This window comes from Lissotriton helveticus, chromosome 9 (genome assembly GCF_964261635.1).
Source record: "Lissotriton helveticus chromosome 9, aLisHel1.1, whole genome shotgun sequence".
NCBI classification, from domain to species: Eukaryota; Metazoa; Chordata; class Amphibia; order Caudata; family Salamandridae; genus Lissotriton; species Lissotriton helveticus.
Window position 1 is genome coordinate 234,445,163 of NC_136070.1, and position 21,399 is coordinate 234,466,561.

General features: G+C 45.8%; 1 protein-coding gene across 1 annotated transcript in view; it reads right to left on the minus strand.

Moving 5' to 3' along the window:
- Positions 1-21,399, minus strand: part of PLCB2 (phospholipase C beta 2) — a 544,505-nt gene that overhangs the window by 338,693 nt on the left and 184,413 nt on the right. The window lies entirely within an intron of this gene.

Here is a 21,399-nt window from a genome sequence, read left to right on the forward strand (position 1 = left end):
TCTGACCCCTAATTAAATAGTGGTCAGACCAAACACACGGCGCGGTGATGACATGGCCTGGGATAGAGTCTGTAGTCCATACCAGATCTAAGGTATGGCCTTTATCATGGGTAGGACCGATCACCAGTTGAATCATGCCTCAGGCCATTAAAGCCTCTTCTAGGTGGATTGCTTGCCCTTCCTTAGGGGAGAGCTCCCAATGGAAGTTAAAGTCTCCCATTATCATCAGGTTCTCATAACGGGATCTGAGATCATGAGCAACCTCAACAAGGAGATCCAAGAAAGCTGGTTTAACTCAGGGAGGACGGTACAGCAGTAAGATGACCAAACAAGTAGTACCCATCTCGAATTTCACTCCTAGAACCTCTGCTCCACCTAGATTTTCAGCGCATACTCTTTCTGCCCTCCAGCACATATTATAAAAAACCGCAACCCCCCCCTCCTCTCTTTGTGCCCGTGCGATTAAGCCAGATAGCCCTGAAATTCGGGGGGAGAGAAGCCACCACGTCTGGGGTAGAAGATTCCTCAAGCTACGTTTCCGTGGCCCCAAGGATATCAACCCCGCCGTCCTGAAGTAGCGAAAATTTTTCTAAATTATGGCTCTGCAAAGAACGAGTATTTAAAAGACCATACTTCAAGGTCGTATCAGCCATCCACTTTCCCCTCCCCTCCAATGGCCGCTAGGATTTGAGCAGCCCTTCCTGTCGTAACAAAGTTATACATTCCTGGGTAGGCTGTAAGTCAACCTGGTTAAGCTGTACTAAAGCGGTTCTACAATACCTGATGGATTGGCCAGGGGTTGTGGCCCCTGGTCCCGGTTGGTCGTGAATGGGCGTAGTTGGGCTCTCCTCTGGCGCGCCCACGCCGCACCCGCTGCACGCATACGTCGCGGGCTTGCATGTGGCAGGTTGAAGTAGGCGTCGTAGGTATCCGCCTGACAGCTGGAACGCTGCCCCAAGATGGCGCCCACAAAACGTCCCAACTATCCCCAAGATGGCGGTAGTAGTCGTAGCTGTGGCGAGAGACCCGCTAAACAGCGGTGAGGATACAATTTAGAGTGCAGGTAAGCGGGCATACAAAGTTAAAAGATGTGCAGTGAGAAATAAGATCCCACCAAGTTAAAAGTGAATACTAAAAAATGAAATGCCTCGCAAAACAAAGCTGAACAACGCGCTAATAAACCTCTGAACGCGATACTTCTCTGAACCTTATCCTGAGCGATTGCAGTTTTACCTTGTACTTGTTCAAAACAGAGAGAAAAATCCAGAAAAGGGGAAATGAGAGGAACATTTATGAAAACCAGGAAGCAAAAGCAAATGAGTGAAGGGGAGAAAGTGAAAACTGACTAAGAAACAAAATGTGAACTGATGTTTGTCAAAGAAAAAAAGTCAAAGCTTGTGCACTAAATGGTTAGGTAATGTTAGAAATAAAAATTTGAAAGACGAAAGGGGGAACACATAGATATTAGCTTAATGAGAGAAATCTATGGAAAAAGTTAGAAGACCGAGGGCAAGAAAGAGAGAGGCAAACAAATGAGAGCATTAAGCGGGGCAGAAAGACAGAGAGAGATGAAGGAACAAGACAGTAGAGGATAAAGTCAGGAACAGGAGAAAATAGAAGAGAGTGTGCACAAGAGAGAATAAGATGGAGAGAAACAGATAACAAGAAGGAGAGAGGTATTCAGGAAGACAAGAGAGAAGGAAGACAAAGGCGAGAGATTGGTAGGAGGACAGAAAGAGGGAAGAGAACATGAGGAAGAGAAAGGGGGATAGGAATATGAGAGAGGAAACAGAGGAAAAGCTGCATGCAACAAATGAAACGTATTCCAGAAACACTGCACAAAACTGTTTTCTGGTCCAGCACAGGTCTTCAATAACCCTCTTGTAAGAGACACCACACTGTTCAGAATGATCATGCTCTAAGTAATTGATGAGAGTGGACTGTCCAAAAGATGCTTAGATCTTAATCAAGACCTTGCTAGACAATGCAGAACATAATAGTACCTAATGTCTTCCACATTCTAGTCAATGTGGATTTTGCAATGTGCATTCCTTATCTTATAATTAAAGGCATCTAAGATAAAAAAAATAAAAGGCCTTGCTGAGCATCTCTCACTTGACTTGTCTTTTGGCCATGTTACCATCTACCTTAAATGACATCTTACAGGATGAAATTTTGAAATGCACAATGTGTGGTGAGCATAAGATGCCGAAGACTTTCATGCCTAGACTAGAAATAAATACCTGACTTATAAGAGCAACATAGCTGTGGACATGCCTCATGTCATGACTGTTATCTTCTGCCAGTTGTGGCTTTATGTCAACAACACTAAGCCTGTCGTGACTTGTAATTTCAGTTGCTCCATCACGTAGGTGAGGCTTAGTTTGACTTTCTGAAAAATCAGAACTGTTTGAAAGACACACATGACATTGAGGTCCATGACATTGTGGTCCGTTGACTGCAGATGATTTGAATAAGGTAGCAAAATCAAGGAATGTGGACTCTAATTAACAATATCAGAGAAAACACATACCATGTGTTGTCAATTGTGGAGCTGTGTTTCTTGAGTGTAGGCCATTGTAATAACGTATAAACATACAAATAACAAATGTTGCCACGTTGCTTCACCTGTAGACTATTCTTCAATTTTAGTCTAAAATACTTTAATCAATGTAGATTTGCTTATTATGTGCTTAACTGAAGGTCATTCGATTTAAAATCTCACTAGTTCTAACAACACCACTGCCCCCGCCACACACGTCACAATAACTAACTGGATGCAAACCCTTAAATGGCCAAGTCTGCTGCATATCACTAAGGGCCACCGTCTAAAGACTCCCATGTCATTTAGACCCTGAAAAGGTGCCAGTGAACTTCACAGCTGGAGTGGTGCTGAGGTGGTGATGTGCTGATGCTGAGTTGGTGCTGCACTTGTGTTGAGGTGGTGTTACGTTTGTGCTGAGTTGGTCCTGAGGTATTGCAGTGCTGGTGCTGAGGTGGTGCTGAATGATGTTCAGGTGGTGATGTGCTGGTGCTGTTGTGCTGGTGCGCTGTACTGCTGCTCAGGCGGTGCTGCGCTGTGCTGATGGAGAGGTGGTTCTTCATTTGTGCTGAGGTGGTGCTGCGCTGTTGGCGGAGTGCTGCTAAAGTGGTGCTATGCTGTTTGTGAGTTGGTGTCGAAGTGGTGCTGAGGTGGTGTTGCTGTGGTGCTGTTTGATGCTGAGGTGGTGCTGCAGTGCTGCTGTGTTGGTGCTCAGGTGCAGCTGACTAATGCTTAGTTGCTACTGAGTTGGGCTGTGGGGGCTGTGCTGTTGGTGGTGCACGGATGCAGAGGTGGTTCTGTGCTGTTGCTGAGGTGATGCTGTGCAGAAGTTGAGCTGGTGCTGTGCTGGTGCTGAGGTGGTGCTGCGCTGAGGCTGAGTTGGTGCTGCACTGGTGGTGGTGGATTATTAATGAGGAGTTGGTGCTGTGCTGATGGTGTGCTGATGCTTTGCTGATGCTGAGGAGGTGCAGTGGTGGTGCTCAGGCGGTGCTGTGGTGGTGCTCAGATAGTGCTGTGCTGATGCTGAGGTGGTGCTGCGCTGATGTGGGGGTGGTGATATGCTGATGCTGAAGTGGTGCTGTGCTGATGCTGTGCTGGTGCTGAGGTGGTGGGGTGCTTGTGCGGAGGAGAGGTGCTCAGGTGGTGCTGAGATATAATGAGGTGATGCTGAGGTGGTGTTGTGCTGGTGCTCAAGTGATGCTGATTTGGAGCTGTGCTGGTTCTGAGGGGATGCTGCACTGGTGCTGAGGTGGTGTTGCACTATTGCTGAAGTGGTGATCCGTTGGTGCTGCCCTGGTGCTGAGGTGGTGCTGTGCTGGTGGTGAGATGATGCTGTGCTGATGCTGTGGGGAGGCTGCACTGGTGCTAAGTTGCTGTTGCACTGGGGGTGGCGCATTGATGCAGAGGTGGTGCTGTGCTGAACCTGAGATGGTGCTGTGCTGATGCTCAGGCGGTGCTGTGCTGATGCTGAGGTGGGGTTGTGCTGATGCTGAGGTGGTGCTGCACTGATGCTAAGGTGGTGCTGCACTGATACTGTGCTGGTGCTGAGGTGGTGCTGCACTGGTGCTGAGGTGGTGGTGTGATTGTACGGATGTGGTGATCAGTTGGTGGCGAGTGATACAGAGGAGGTACTGAGTGATGCTGAGGTGGGGCTAAGTGATGCTTTGGTGGTGCAGTGTTGATGCTGATTTGGTGCAAAGGTGGTGCTGTGCCAGTGCTCAAGTGCTGCTGCGTTGGTGTTGAGTTGCTGCTGAGTTGGTGCTGCGCTGGTGCTGAATTGGTGTTGTGATGGTGTTGAGCAATGCTGTGGTGGTGTTGAGTGATGCTGAGGCAATGCTGTTGTGGCGCTGAGGGATCCTGTGCTGGTGCTGTGCTTATGATCAGATGGTGGTGCTGCACTGATGCTGAGGTAGTGCTGCGCTGATGGTGAGGTGGTGATGCACCAGTGCTGAAGTGGTGCTGCGCTGAGGCTGCATGATGCTGAGGTGGTGCTGTGCTGGTGTTGTGGTGGTGCTCAGGTGCCTCTGAGTGGTACTCAAGTGGTGCTGAGTGACGCTGACTGGTGCTTAAGTGGTGATGCACTGATGCTGAGGTGGTGCTGAGGTGGTGCTAAAGGGGTGCTGTGCTGATGCTGAGTGATGCTGAGGTGGTGCTTAGGTGGTGCTGTGCTGATGTTGATTAAAGGTGAGGTGCTGTGGAGAGAGTCGGAGATGGTACTGCACTGGTGCAGAGTATTGTTGAGATGGCGCTCATGTGGAACTGCACTGGTGCTGAGTGATGCTGAGGTGCTGCTCCAAACCCCTGAACATGCAAACAGGTCATCAATTAAGTTACTTTGTAAAAAAATCTGTCCCTTTTAACGAGGGTGTGCCTCTGAGTCAGAGCGATGCACCTCAGCTCAGATGGCCACACCAACTACAGATTTTCTGGGAAATAAAAAGACATTATGCTGCATCCCTGCATCTGCGACAAGCACTGCAGTGGGCCCCAGATGTGGGCAATGATGTCAATGTGCACAGTACACTCAAAGCATCAAATGAACAGCCTACAGATATTAGCTGGTTAACTGGGGCTATACTATCCAGCTCAACAAAGCCAGCACTAGGCATCCCTAATCTTGCTCAAGTTAAATTTAGACTCTGGACCCCACAGATTAAACAGGTTGGTGGTTGTGAAAACTAATTTGTTTTCTATTCAGTATTGTTATTGGTGTAGAGAGGTGCTAAAGTTGAGTAGATTGTAGTGTTATGGAGTGGCATAGAGTAGAATGGCACTGCGTAGAGTTGCGTGGCATAGAGTGGAGTGCAGTTGCCTGGAGTGGTGTTTCGTAGAGTGGAGTGGTGCTGCGTGAGGTGGAGTGGTGTTGCATAGAGTCGCATGGCTTGAAGTAGTGTGGTGTGGCATAGAGTGGGAGTGCAGTTCTATGGAGTGCAGTTGTATGGAGTGGCGTGGCATTAAGTGGCTGTGACGTAGAGTGGAGTGCAGTTGCGTGGAGTGTCATTGTGTAAAGCAGAGTGGTGAAAAAAGCCGAGATCTGGTGTCCTGTCTAATAATTACACTGGCACCCATAAACAGGAACCTCAATCAGCACACCATAAACGCGTCCGGTTACAAAAAAAGTCAAACAACTTTGGGTTAACAGCCTCTCCCCAGCCACAAGTGTGCTTAAGCTCATTTTAATTAAGAATGTGTGCAAACAACACTCTATTTTGAGAATTATTAGTTTAACAGTGGGCATAAGGAGCAGAATGTCTCCTTTGCGTTTGCATCATATAGTACTGCTTGCTACGTGTTTTACATGCACATCTGAAAATAGCTGAGTTAAAACTGTATAGGACAAACCTCCCTAGACTGACAACAGTCTGTACACCATTGTAACGACATGCCAAGGTCAGCAGCGATTTGTCCCCACCCCCCCTTCTCTTCTCTTCTCCTCTTCACTCTTGGGGCCTACAGATACCACGCTTACCAGCACCAGCAACAAAACGAAACGCCGCCTGTCATCCACGAGAATCCAGCAACTCATCTGTATGTGCCCCCGCATCACTACTGTACTGTATTTGTATTATATCTGTAAAGTTTTCAATAAAAAAATCTTGAAATAAAAAAACTAAAAAAAAAACTGTATAGATGTTCAATAATGGGAAAATAAACACAAAAGTAATTATTAACTAATAAGACAGCAAGAGCCTGTGTTATAAAAAGGAAAAAATCAGTGTGAGAACGGCACAACAGCAACCTCTGAGGCGCTACCATGGTGGCATTAAGCACTATACAGCTAACCAGTTGCTGATTACATCCAGCCATGAATAGGAGAAGGGCACATTTTCCCAGAACACGCTTTATTATATTTAGTTTAAAATCTCGACTGTTTGGTTGGTTGAGTGATTTGTGCACTCTTTTTAAAATGGCAGCTATTAAATCAGAATTCTGCAGAAATATGTGCCACACATATCACGTGTCTTGTGACAGGTTTGAAGAGGCCCTGCAGACCCGGCTTTTCATTGGTACATGTGTACGTATAGTTTTGTTTTCTCCTCGCTACCAGAAGTACTGGGTGAACTCCTCACAGAGACATGTAACAACTGGAAAGCAGTAGCGGCTCCTCCGCTAAGGCGGAGGAACATTGCCCCCCCCATTTTAGCAGTGTGACTAAAGGAAAAATAAAATTATAACTCAACGTTATTGTCATTTTATTGTTTCCAGCTTCTTTTCGGTCGGGCAGGCACGGCTGCTCAACTCTAAGAGCAAGGGAGGTGTGGTCTGGCCACCCTAAGTGCGCATGAATATTTGGCCGGTCCTCTGGGGCCGGCCAAATAGTCATGCACACTTTGCATGTTCTCTACGCAGGCTGCATTACATCCTGAGTAGAGAACATGCCCAGGCCCCCAATCCCGATCTGAGCGGCGAACCATGGTGCTCAGACCAATCACAACGCATTGCAGCATTATGATTGGTCAGGGGAGCCTGGGTGCCTACCAATCACAATGCTGCATTGCAGCATTGTGATTGGTCAGGGGAGCCTTGGTGTGCTTCCTGGTTCCTGTTCCTGGCCCAAGCCCAATGGAGGAGAGATGGAGCAGAGACGCCGGAGTGGGGATTAGGTAAGCATGTTACATTCCCCTTCCTCCTCCTCCACCTCCTGCTCTGCCACCCTAGATCCATGTCGGCCCCGACTACTGGGAAGTTATTTGCAATTTTACCCAAGAGCTGTTTCAGGAAGCCATGTACGAGGACAGAGCCTTGTGATATTTGTAGTTCGGTTCAAACAGGAACAGTGAGCAACAAGCATTCCTCTGGGGAGTTTAAAACACAGTGCCTGACACAGCTCGCCGCTATGCGTTCTTGTGCCTCCGCCCGCTGTTTTATGTAATGTGAGCAATGAAAGTAATGTGCTCCTGCTGGAAAGAAAAAACACACTAAAAACTCGAACTCAAATACCAGTGACACATCCTGCAAGATCTGGCTTTATGCTGAGAAATGTGAAATGAACCTAAGAAATCAGCCCCAACACTGCAAATGCAAAGAAAATGCACTGGGTCACAGCACAAGTCTTGTCCTAGTCACCCTCTAGTGTGTGTTCTGAAAGTGTGAGCTGCTCTTTTCACTGCATCACAAATATGTTAAAAAATCAGTATACTTTTTACACCCTTGCGTATCAGTTTTTCAAGAAAATATCTGTGATTGGGCCTCTTTCTATCCACAGTAAAAGTCATTCGTTCTGTTAACAAAACACATCCCGGATCTAGGAAAAAGACAATATTTTATTCCCTAAAAAAAAGTTGAACTGTTGCCTAATAGGTTCCAAGTGCCAGAGTGGCATGACACCACTCCCCGAGAGGCAGAAATGGTTAAGATGAAGGTGGAGTAAACAGCGCGGAAACTCACACAAGGGAAGTGAGTTGCATTACAGGAAAGGGCCCGACCCCCCCCCTTCGCCAGTCCTGGTTGGTTCGCGCGTCCCGCCCGTTGACCCGGAAGCAGTTTTGCGCTTCCGGGTCGGGGGGGCGGGACTGCGGCATAGAAGGGGTTAAGAGCCTGGGGAGTGCGGGAAGCGGCCTCTTTGTGCCCGCGCTTCCCAGGCTCGCTCCTCGCCCCGCTGTGGGGCCGTTAATTTTCTGTTTTCTATTTTAGGTTTTAAGGCCTTTCAAGTACCAGCGGATCGCCATGTTGGAGAGCGGGACTTCGCCTTCCGAGACTGCAATCGAACCGGTCGTCGAGTTGGGAGACGGCGATTGAGCCGAGGCGGTGGTGGACCATGGTTGAACGGAGGGGGAGCTGCAGGCGCACAGAACGAGCGGGTAGAGAGCAGGTCTTTTTTGACCACAAGGTACGTGGTGGGTTCCGCGGTACGGCCAATAGAGGTCCGGCCCATCGGAGCGGTTGCTGTCTCCGGGACACCTGATTTTCACGGGCGGAGCAGGGTCGGCCCCGATAGCGTATTGGCGGGAGAACGGGCGCGAGGGAAAGTGCCCCGGTGTGCATAGAAAAGTTTAATTTGTGTCACAAAGACTGAAGCGGTGCTCAGTGTGTTACGGGTGAGTCTGGGCAAATCACTTAATCGGGCGCGAGGGAAAGGGCCCCGGTTTGCATAGAAAAGTTAATTTGTGTCACAAAGACCGAAGCGGTGCTAATTGTGTTAGGGGTGAGTCTGGGCAAATCACTTAATCTCACTGGCCGCATTATAAATTAAGCCGTAAAGCCGGAGAAGGCGATTTAGGAAGCGGGACAAGCGGTGATAGGTCGTGATTCTGATTCAAATACTTAACTATCTTCATGAATGTATGGGTGCTAAGTGAAACATTGTGTTAATTGGTTTAGGTCAAGCTTGCACTGCATAAAATTACCTATGAGATAGTCTCTTTTGCATTGGCATATTGTTTATCACGGCCTAGTGGCAGCCTTTGTTAAGGTGATCAATAGCGCTATGTGGGTTAAACTCTAGCAGCATTCTTTGTGGACAATCACCAACCACCAACCTCCTCTAATTTTGTGCAGAAAAAAATTGGTTTTAACGATTTTCTCATTTTATGCTTAAAGCCAAGGGCCACTGCGGACCGGGTAGCTGAGGAGCTGACGGTGGACGGTGGAATCCGAGGACACGGGCAGGCCTGCATTTCACTGCTTCTGGCGGGCCGCGGGGCTAGAGTTCGCTCGCCCAAGCACTCCAGGCTAGCTGGGGTGTGCGGTCACAGTTGCGTGGTGCCTACGGCCAGCTCGTGAGCCTCCAACTGGGGCAGGTACAGGGCACGGTGTGCTCATAAATAACCAATTGTGTAGTGTAGGTTAAGAGCAGCATGTCTGCCAGAAGGGGTGCAGGGAGTGCGAATGTGGAATTAATGTTTCAAACAATGATGCGCAGGATGTCAGCAATGGACAAACGATTGGGGAAGGTGGAAAAGTTGGGTAAGACTGTGGCTGAATTGGGAGCGAGGGTGGATGCCCAGGCAGGCCGTTCGGGAAGGCCTAAGCAGACCATAGTGCCCCGAAAACCAAGGGGGGAGTTTGAAACACCACCCAAACATGCCAGGACTAAGAAAGTGGGTGGTCGCCCCCCAGGTCCGGTGAGGGTAGGGGGTCCCCGAGTCCAACACCTAATGTACCGCCTGTTGCACCTAGCTCACCAACTCCTCAGGCCCCTGCGAGCGTTTCGGCTCCTGCCCCGCAACCTCCAGTGAGTGGGCCAGTAGCGCCTGTCATGCCACCCACTGACCCGGTCCCCCTTGCGATCCCGCCGCCGGTCGCGGCAGCGACTGGCCCTGTCCCGACCATCGTCCCGCCGGTCATCCCAGCTCCGGGACCAGTGCCGCCAGAACTGGCGGCACAGATAGCAGCGGTACTTCCTTGGTTGGGAATTGGGGGAGTGTTACCTGCCGCAGCAGACCCCTCGGCAGAGGCCCAAAAAATGGTTGCTCAAATATTGTTGGTTAGGGGTGGGAGTAGCACGCCGGGTGCACCGATTTCTCCCCAAACAGGTCCAGCGAGCAATGGGGGCGCAGTCAAGACCGTGGACGCAACACAACCCACCGAAAGTGGTAAGGAGGTTGCCCTGCCGGTGCTGGGCGAGGGCGCGATTCCCTCCAGGGGGGAGTGTTTAGCACAGCATGTATCTCAGAGTGTGAAGGAGTTAATTTGGGCAGACAAATATGTTAATATTTTTTCATTGCTGATAGACAACAGGGAGTGGGACTATGCAAAATCACAGAAGGATATGATGTTGCCTAGCGAATGGTGATCTCAATTGTACAAATTTAGGGTGGAGGAAACGCTCATCAATTGGATCAGGGCCTTTTCTGTGTATAGTGCAGTGATTGGAGAACGCTTCCCAGGTATGCAAGCTGTTATGGCCTGCTATCAGAGCAGGATTACAATGTATCATGAGAATCATGGGGGGGACGCATGGAAGGAATACGATATAGCTTTCAGGAAATCGAGGGAGTTCAACAGGTCATTAGCCTGGGACAAGGTGATTCTATTTCCTGGCATTCCCAGTTTGAGAAGGCAGAAATGGTTAAGATGAAGGTGGAGTAAACAGCGCGGAAACTCACACAAGGGAAGTGAGTTGCATTACTGTACCTGGGGCGGGCAGTGCCCCCCCTTCCATGCCCTGGTTCTGAAGGCTTCTATGTCCCACCCTCAGTCCTGTCCAACTAGCTGCGGTGCTTGGAATCCAGCGCTTCAAGGTCCAGTATCTGCCAGGCTTCCCACAGCTCCTTTATGAGACCTTTTGCAGCAGACATATCAAGCAGCGCGAAGCAGAGTTATTTGTTGACATGTAAAGGTACACTAGCCCCGTTAGTTTCTGAAGATCCCCGCCTCAGCACATGCCCTGAGTCCAGCTATCTCAAAAAGAAACTGTTTAGATTAACAAGTGTGAAGGAGTGGGAGGGGAACGGGGGTCTCCAGCACAGAAAAATGGTGGGTGAGAGGTGATTTGAAAAGCATCAATGGGGTAACGGCCAAAGCTGCCAGCTTTGGAGCTGAGAAACAGAGGCCAGGTCTCGGCGTTGACTCAACATCCCTATGATCTGGGCAAATCACCAGATTTCCCTGTGCCTAAAAATCCAACAAGAATTAAAGTTCACACCAGTAAAAACACCCCCCCAAAGCTGAGCCACGGAAGCAAAACACTTATGGGAAATTCTTGTTCAAAATTTTTTTTTAAGTTCCTGGGCCACATGCCACATCTCTTTAATGAGAGAGCGCGCCTGCAATTACTCGGAGCACAACGCCAGGTCTTTTCCAGCTTGTTGGAAGGTAGAAATGCTGCAATAAAATGCAAGCAGCTATGTGCCTGAAGCTGAACACACACCCACAGTGTAACATGAGCAGGAAAGAAATAATAAAATAGTCCCCCAAAGAACAAGTATACAACAAAAGCGTAATGATACAGTACTTGATCCCTGCTCCCTGGGAGGAATGAAAGAGAAAAGGGAGGGGCAAAGAGGCAAGACTGACCACTAGAAAGCAAGGATTTTTAAAGGATACTGAAACAAACAAATGAAAAGCAGGGAAGCCCACACGAGAAGAATATACTAAAGTATATACAAGAAGTCTCGAATGCTCAACCTTAAAAAGAGCCCCCCTCCTTCTTCCCCTTTGCAGAAGTCATCTGCTCACAAATGGCATGCAGTGTTTTTAGAGGACGGCTGCAGCACGAGGCCTCCCGTCCACATGAAGGAAGCCACATCTGGCGATAATAAATATTCAGGCTTTTGCCGAGCCTGATGTGACAGATAGAAAACATGTTCTAGACCCCAACATGCTGGGTTTCAAGGATCCCAGAGCATAAGAAAATACGGAGCCCCAAACTTGTTTCACTGCCTACTCACTGTGTGCTCACCTGTAAAAGAAGTGGCGCACCGTCATTCGGTCTGCATTGCTTTGTATGGGTAAAATCAACCAAGTGCCTTTGTTGCCTCTGAGAACAGGCAAGCTCCGATGTGTGGAGATTCGAAAAATAACTATCCGGGGACAGGTGCACAAGGGGGAGCAGGAGAGGCTGAAATGCTTCATGCGCCCAATGAAGATGAGCACTTTAATGAAAATTTAAGGGAGGAAGACATCCAAAATGGATACAGTCATCAAAACAAGTTTGCTTTTCGAGTTGGTGATCTATGAGAATGCTGCATAATATACAAGGCTGCTGACTTTGGGACCTGAGAACCGGGTTCGAGTCTTGGCATCGGCTCTTCATGTACCAAAAAAAAACCATAACAAATAAAATTCAACAATGGCAAATCCACACTGAAACAAAATAACAATTGCCAATCGGTACTACCACAGTGGTTGAACTCCCTTCATAAACGACAAGGCCAATGGTTGAACTCCCTTTGTGAACATGTGCAGGATCGTGTGAACAAAGGCGTGGGACAAAATCAAAGGACAAGCAAAACTTACAAAAGAGTCCCTCAAGCAACATAAAAGTAGACAGGAGAAAGAAACAATGTGAAAGGGCCAGTCGCCATCGGTGGAAACAAAAACAACCAACCAAGACGGGACAAATGGGACAGTTTCACCACCCAAAAGACACAGAGTTTAAAAGACACACAAAAGCACCCATTACAAGTAAGAAGCCTGATGAAACCCAACAGAGTAGATACAGCATGTCTTGAATGAGACCGCACATGTGCTGCCTAGGCGAGACCTAAAATAAATCGCTGAGGGAAGCTGCCCCACTGTCCCTCTCTTTCATTCTCTATTATGTATTACTTGTATACCCTCTGCTGAACCACTAAATACTTCTCTAGACAGACCTCCAAATATACTAAAAAGGTAAATTAAGTAAGACATTCACCTGGCTTACAACCTTGTGTTTGAGCAAGGTAGATTTTAAGTGGTCATGAGACACGTTTGAAGATTCAGGCATGCAATGTGTAACTCTTAATTTGAAATGCAAATTCAAAATGAGGTTCTCTTGGGAACATGATTTACATACTGAACAAACAGCACACATTATGCCACACCCAAACAAAAGCACCTGGTTAGAAAAAGAGCATGTGCATCAAATCAGTATTCACCTCTTTCAACAGTGCCAGTTTGGAACACAAACGTTGTGTATTGATTTATTTTCATTTTTGAATCACTTGTGGGAAAAGAACCCAAATAAATGTGTAAAATCAATTGGTACCACAACTCTGTAGGCAATAAACAACAGTGTAAAATCATTGCACAAAATACAAATTCATGAGAGACTGGAAAAATATAATAAAATATTGCTAAAACGTCCCCTTGTAGACTTAGTTGCTGGCATCTGTATCTGAGACCATCAGGCACAGATCAGATGACAAGGAGCACTAGTTACCTGCATTATTAGAATAGCAAGACGCAGATTTACCAACATTTCACACAACGCAGCACAGTAAGTCACCTTGCTGCTCTGTGTTGCGTGACAGGGAAAGGGCACAAATGCTCCAAATTTCACATTATATGGTGTATTCCTGTCCTCTCCTTGCGCTTGCGCACTATGTGCTGCCCAGAACCAATGCAGACATACTTGCGTGATGGTGAAAGGGTGCCTGCTTTGCAGGCAGGGTTGTTTTTGTGCATGAAGGGACACTTTCTTGCACAAAAGCAATCCTTTGAGGCTTTAAGAGGAAAAAACAAGAAGAAATAAAGATATTTATCCTCGTTACACTGCCCTGGAAAGCCGTAGCTTCTAGACACATTCCCAGATCTGCCACTCATGGTAAATCTCAGAATGGGCCAAAATCCATGGGTGGATGTGTTGGAACGCCCAAGCTTCACCCATGGAATTCCTCCTTGGGGTAGAGTTCAATGTACACGATGGTTCCTTCGGGTATGCAACCTGATTCCTTCAATGCAAGAATTCAATTCATTATCAATTAAGTCCAGTTTTCTAGTTACTCTGGACAAAGCTCCTAACAGAGAGCCTGTTCACCTTATAAATCCAGCATCAATGACATTTGGGGTAAAACATCCGTTTTATTTAATCCATGAATTAATCATTCCATTCACAAAATACCCCTAATACATATCAAGATTGTAAATCAGAACTTCTTCACAATTTCATAAATACTTTACAAAACGCGGCGCAGAACATACAGTGTTGTATCGTGACATCAAGTGAAATAGTGACATTCAAATGTGATTATATACAATTGTGTGAGGGAAAGTGAGGGGAAGAGGCAAGAAGTCTTTTGGCCAGTTTCGGTTTTTGGTTAAATTCTACCAGTAATCCACTTTAATTTGTGGTCATGGAAAACTGGGTATCTTGTACTGGTCCAAATCTACCAGTTTCGTCGACGTTTCGACCCTATGGACGCCTGAATAGTGGGTCTATAGCGGGTCTTCTTCAGGACATGGGACTGTGAAAGGGCGCCACTGGGCCTTCGTAAAATGGACCCTGTATTAAACTTGAAGAAATCACTTCTGCTGTGATGAACTTTCTATGTCCTTTAGCTGACACTGGCCGTGTCCATCAACGTTTGTCACAGGGGAGCGGGGCTTAGAAGGTTTAGGTCGTTCGTTTTAATCAGATCCGTCATATGAGTCCGACGATCCCAAATTCAATGCTAGTGGTTCCCACACCACATCGGGTTAAAATTGCATTTTCTCAAGGTTCCAGACGCCTTATTAATCGGTCAATCTATAGAAGTCTCTTCGCATGACCTTTATGCCGCTCCTCCCGCGTTCTCAGTCCCATGTCCTGAAGAAGACCCGCTATAGACCCACTATTCAGGCGTCCATAGGGTCGAAACGTCGACGAAACTGATAGATTTGGACCAGTACAAGATACCCAGTTTTCCATGACCACAAATTAAAGTGGATTACTGGTAGAATTTAACCAAAAACCGAAACTGGCCAAAAGACTTCTTGCCTCTTCGCCTCACTTTCCCTCACACAATTGTATATAATCACATTTGAATGTCACTATTTCACTTGATGTCACGATACAACACTGTATGTTCTGCGCCGCGTTTTGTAAAGTATTTATGAAATTGTGAAGAAGTTCTGATTTACAATCTTGATATGTATTAGGGGTATTTTGTGAATGGAATGATTAATTAATGGATTTAATAAAACGGATGTTTTACCCCAAATGTCATTGATGGTGGATTTATAAGGTGAACAGGCTCTCTGTTGGGAGCTTTGTCCAGAGTAACTAGAAAACTGGACTTAATTGATAATGAATTGAATTCTTGCATTGAAGGAATCAGGTTGCATACCGAAGGAACCATTGTGTATATTGAACTGTATTGCCCAGGTTCTGAGGGATACTGGGTTACCCCATGGTGATTTACATCCTTGGGGTAGAGTAGCATTCTGCCTTGTATTATTCCAGATTTGCCTAGCCACGCATGGGCATGCAAGACTGCCTTGCGTGGTTTGGTAATTCCCATTCTAGGTTTTGCGTCCCCTTAGGTGGCGCAAGGGCACTGCAAAACCTTTGATAAATATGCCCCCTAGTAACTATCAAGAACCCTTAGTAAAAGGGTGAGAGACCAACCAGACTAGAGGCTGAAACAGAAAATACAGAAAGAGCTGAAAAGCATAACCAGAAAAGTGTTGGCAACAGAGTGACTCTGGCCTCAGATATGAAAAACAAGTACAGGATTTGCATTCTGCTGGGGAAATCCCAGACTGACAAAAAATGCATTGAATACTCGGCTGCTTGCTGCTAGGGACAAAATATAAAAAAATCTGCTGTGTAAGACGGTGACAACACGAATGAGTCTACGGCTTTTGTTAAACTATATGCCACATCAATAAAACATGATGGTGTTGCACTGTGTTGAACTGGAAGGTGCCCGGCAGGGGCAGAGACATTGATGAGAAAGGACTCCAAAGTTGTTGAGTCAAGAAAGCACCACTTGAACTTATTTGGCGTGGGACAAATCGTCATTACGTGAAAATTAAGAAATAGCAGTTTAGGAATACAACAATGACAAATTCAATATATAGTCATTCCAAAATGATTTAAAATAATACATTTGGAAGAACACATTGAATTAGAAATATATATATATATATATATAACTCTTACATTGTTATTATGTTATACATAGCCTTGTTTTAGGGTCAGTGTGATTGGTGTTAAAGTTCACATTAGAGATAATGATAGGATTGGGGCTCCAGTAATTGAAATGGGGCATGGTAATTGTATTAGCTTTATTAAGGTTGTGTTGATACAATCGTTTTAACACTATCATAATCTATATTGTTTAGTCTTTATTCTGGTGAACCTATTACAAAATTGAAAAAAGTGTTTTATCGTTCAGGTAAGTTAATATTGTACTCTTCAGACATTTTTGCTTTTTCACATGGATAAAAAAAGAGGTGCTCGTGGACATCACATCTGTTTCGCAGGAGTCAGTTCATTCTTCCTGTAGAAGTAGGACTATTTGATAACTTCATTTCACCAGAGCATCAATCGTCCAGTCCAGAGACTTTTCTTAGCTAAGCAGCACTTAGATGTGTAACCTTGGTTCAGTTCAGCTGAGCCCGATGCACTAGCAACCCTAAAAGCAATGCCTGTGAATAGAAAGTCCAGGGCTGGAAAATGCAAGCAGCAGTGGCATGGAGCCCCTGGCACCATGAAAATGTCATTCTTCCTTGCTTATAACACGTTTGCATGCTCTTTCAGTTTTACTATCTGCCAGTGTTCTGCACAATATGCTTTCAGGTATGGGAGAGGGGTAAGAAGTAAGGGTATTTATTTTTATCTGTTCAGGTGATGGATATAGTACTGAGCTAGCGCGAAAGAACGAAACACTGTAGCGCTAGATGTGACATAAGCATAGTAATGGAAGTGATATAGCATGATAACAAACCTGTGTCGGAACACAAGAATTAGTGCTTAGTAGTTCTCGAAGTCAGGTGACGCTGGGGGCATTTACAGATGGTGTTCAGCAGGAGGGGGGTATCCAATGTCTAAGTGAATGGATAATACACTTCAAAATGAAAGGGTAGCCGAACCTATAGGAAGGGGCAGCTCCTGCTTCACCAAGTGTTTTTAAGTCTGTTGTTAGTCAAGACCTTTTGATTTTATTAAAACTTTATGTATATCACCCAGCCCGTATTATCTAGTGATCTCCTATTATTTCATTCACATTTTACTTCTGCCCACTGGATGGTTTTCCAGTGAGTGAATGGCAGGTCAAATAAAGAACTGGAATGCAAGCTGAGGCAAGGATCTTTGGATTGGAAAGGCTGTATTTGGTTGGCAATCAGAATTGAAGGTCAGGTGGATATAGTGCGAGATTAGCAATATTTAGTGGCGGAAAGATGGAAGGAATCGGAATTGGAACTAGAAGAAGGCTTTTGCAGTTATCCAGTTGCCCACTACAGCATACAGCAAGGAGCAGTGGGTCAGCCCACATCAGCCATTGGCTAACTTCACTATCGCTGATTGCATTTAACCCTTTCACAAAGATCCAAACCACACTGTGAAACGCAAAGTACTTCCCTTAGGTGCCAGAAACTACTAAAGCACTGTGTTCTTTTTGAGACCCAAAGATATTTTTGCCTTTAGTCAATGTTTTTTTAGATTTATGAGCGCCCAGCAGCTTTCCCAAACATAAAGTTCTGTAAAAACCATGACAAAGCAAAGATAAAAACAAGCCTTAACAAACACAAAAGGCTAGTGTCCAACAATATACAAGTTGGCATTGCCAGTGCTTGTTCTTCATTGCATTTCTGAAACTCACCTCTTGTGACATTATAACTCTGACACTCTAAATTGCCAGATCCTCTCTGAGATAATCCATTGTCTTTACAATAAAGATTCTAAAGATTATGCTGTATGTTTTGATGGATTGTAGGGAAAGACAGTATCTCTCCTTTGGGTGACCGCATATCCACTCGCATAAGTAGAGACGGCGGTTCAGTACTTTTAGAGTGGTGGATGGTTTTACAGTGAGTGAATGGCAGGTTGAATAAAGAAGTGGATTGCAAGCTAAGGCAAGGATCATTGGATTGGAAAGGCTGTATTGGTTGGCAATCAGAATTGACGGTCAGGTGTATAAAGTGCGATATTGTAAATGTAGTAGTGCTTATATAGCTCACGTATCACCCCCGAAGGGGTCTCAAGGTGCTGTACACATACTGCTGTGGAATCCTTCCTGGCCTTTCCCTGTGAAGTGCCCACTCCTGGGCACCCCCAAGGTGAAGCCAGGCATCCTAGCGCTGTTGGGGCCGTTGTGGAGTTTAAGCAAGCTATTGCCCAGAGTTGCAGAGTGGGACTCCATGATTAGAATAGGCACCGAGGCGAGAATTATCAGGTCCAGGGAAATTGAGCCCAAGACCCGCTGAGGCGGGAATTGAACCCTGGTCCGGGCCAGACCTCTGCATCAGGGTCTGCCGCTCTAATCATTGAGCCACACTTCTCCACTGAGCCACACTTCACTATATATTAACTATATATGATGGCGGAAAGTTGGAAGGAATAGGATTTGGAACTAGAAGAAGGCATCTGCAGTTATCCAGTTTCCCTATGCCTAAAATGTTGCTAAGGATTCTGGAAAAGGGACAGGGAAGTTTGGAGTAATCATAACAGAAATACTAAGCAGCAAGCAGTATCCAGAATTTGGGACTGATACGATGAACAGCCATATTGTGCTACCAAAAACGGTGAGAATGACATGGAAGTAAAAGGACATGGAGCATGGGATGCATAAGCTGTAAGCACTCCACATCCCATGTAATCACTAGGGGCCAGATGTAGGTAATTCATATTTACCGACTCTTAAATACCGAATTTTACCGATTCGGTATTTAAGAGTCGGTAAATATGAAGGGGGGAGATGTAGGTATTACAGATTCTGTAAATACCGAATCGTTAAGATTCGGTATTTACCGAATCTGTAAATACCAAATCGGTATTACCCATTGATTCCTATGGGCCTTGAAGCCCATAGGAATCAATGGGCAATACCGATTCTGTAATTACAGAATCGGTAAATACCGAATTTGGCAAGGGTGCAGGGGGTGTCACTTTGACACCCTCTGGCACCCCAAAAATAGGCATGTGCACCATGTGGCACACAGACATGCCCTAAGGGCATGTCTGTCTGTCACATGGCTAGGTGTGCATGCACACATGTGCATGCACACCTGAATTCGGTATTTTAACACCCAATTGGATTGGGTGGTAAAATACCGAATTTGTAGGGCCTTTGGGACTCAGAAGAGTCCCACCTACATCTGGAAGGTACCGAATCGGTAAAAATAACGATTCGGTATTTTACAGATTCTGTAAATTTACCGATTCGGTAAATTTACAGAATCTGTAAAATCTGGCCCCCTACATCTCAAGATGCCAAATACCGGTCGGAAACGGCCGAATTCGGCCGTTTCCGACCGGTATTTGCCACCTACATCGGGCCCTAGGTAGTCTGTAGCATTAGCATGGAGAGATTAGATAAGGGAAGAGAGCAGAAGCATGTGTATATGCGCTAAGCAAGGTGGTAATAGCAGAAGCCAAATGTTTGAGTGTTGTTATTGACACATTGATAATGCAGAGACAGAAAAGGAAGTTGGGTCACACAAGTAGGTATTTGGCTGAGCAACACAATGTCATTTAGTTTAAGTAATCAGCAGGTAGAAATATAAACTGAAGATAGCAGTGATGGTGATTCCAAAACCTGACAAGGTTATGTCAGCCCATATTTACAATGAGCTGGCGCATCGCAGGGCAACAAGTAAATTCGCTGAATTCCGTGTACTGGAGAGAGCAGAACTGGGCCACATTTACAAAACAATCTTCTTGCAGAAACACAATTTCAGCAACCATGTGCCTATGTGGGCACCACTATGCCATAGTCCAAGGGTGTCGGTGTTGTGGCGAGCATAGTTTTTGTGCAGGAAGAACTCCATTCCTCCACAAAAACTAAGTTTTAAGGCGATGTCCTCTGCTGCACACATAGAAAGAGAAAAAATAAGGATAAATTAAAATATTTCTTCTTGTCACACCAGTCTCAGGGAGGTGCAGGATTTTGGTGCCAATCCATGTCTACAAGTCATTGTAGATATGGATTTGTGTCAAAACCCATGGGCGGATGCACAGGAACACCCATGCACCACCCATGGAGCAAATCCTTGATGAAAGACAATGCAAAGCATTAAATTATGCTGCTTTGCTGTACTTTTAGTTACAAGACAACGCAAATTGCTATTTGCGTTGCCTTGCAAATACCAACATGGATTTTGCATCGGTTCTGCTTTAAAAAAGTAACGCAAAACCTTTATAAATTTGGGCCCAAATTTTTTACAATTTCCAAGTCAGCAGATTTGCAATGTAGGAGGAATATTTTTCTTTTTAATGTCTAAGTTTATAAAGTTTAAATCTGGGTGAACGATGTAGTATAAACTGAATTCTAGGGCTCTTCATTGCACATACCAATAAAATATGTCTTTAAAGGTTTTTCAAATATACGGGCGGCCATGGAGCGATTATTTGAGGGGCAGGAAATGGGTGGTGAATTTACCGGTTTTGATGCAACTGGGGTACAATCCAGAACACAGCAGCAGGTCAGGAATAGGTGACAGATGGGAAGGATGTTATGATTTCATTGTTTGAAAGCAAAAGGTGTCATCGCTGGTAAAGGACGAGTGGCTGGATTGAGAACTGGCACAGGCTAAGTTGATTTGGTGAGATCAAATGCATGATGGTGCTGTGTGCCAAGTCAGTTGGGATCTTCTGGGGGAGGCATGAGAGAATGTGAAGAATGCTAACTCATTTTAAAAAAAAGAGCAGCATGTTTAATATGGGAATAACATGTATGAGTGTGCATGGTAATGAGTATGACGTGTAAGAATTAGTGTCAGGATGTGCATGAATTTGCAAAGTGGATGGATGAAGGCAGAATGGATAGATGATTAAGTAAATGTGTTGGAAATAGCCCTTTTGAGCATGCTTTCCAATGACGTTTTGCTTTTCTCCTACCTGGAAGCTAGCCTTAGGACTTTAAGCGCTTTTGACACTGCCATTCAGTGCCAAGGTGCTGTGCTCGTCATATCAATGATTGGCTGATTCGAGTGAGCTGTAAGTCCCTTGTCAAGGGGTAAGACATATACCCAGGGAGTGCATCTTGAATGCTCCTCCATGGGCCTGCAGCGGTGGTTGTGCACCAACAGAGGTAGCTCATCGATTGTGCCACAGGTTTGCCCTGGTGGGGCCTGTGTGCAAGGGTTCCTGTTACTTGGTTTGGCTTTTAAAAAGCTATGAACCAAGGTTCTGCAAATCTCTTGCTCTATCGGAGCTCTCCCTGGTGACAGAGTCCAGTGTTTGGAAGAGAGAGCACGTGTTCATGTGTAAGTTACATTAAAGGGCAGTGAATGGCACCGGGTGGTGTGTTCGTTACAATGGGGTCTGCTTCTTGCATTGGATTAGCATG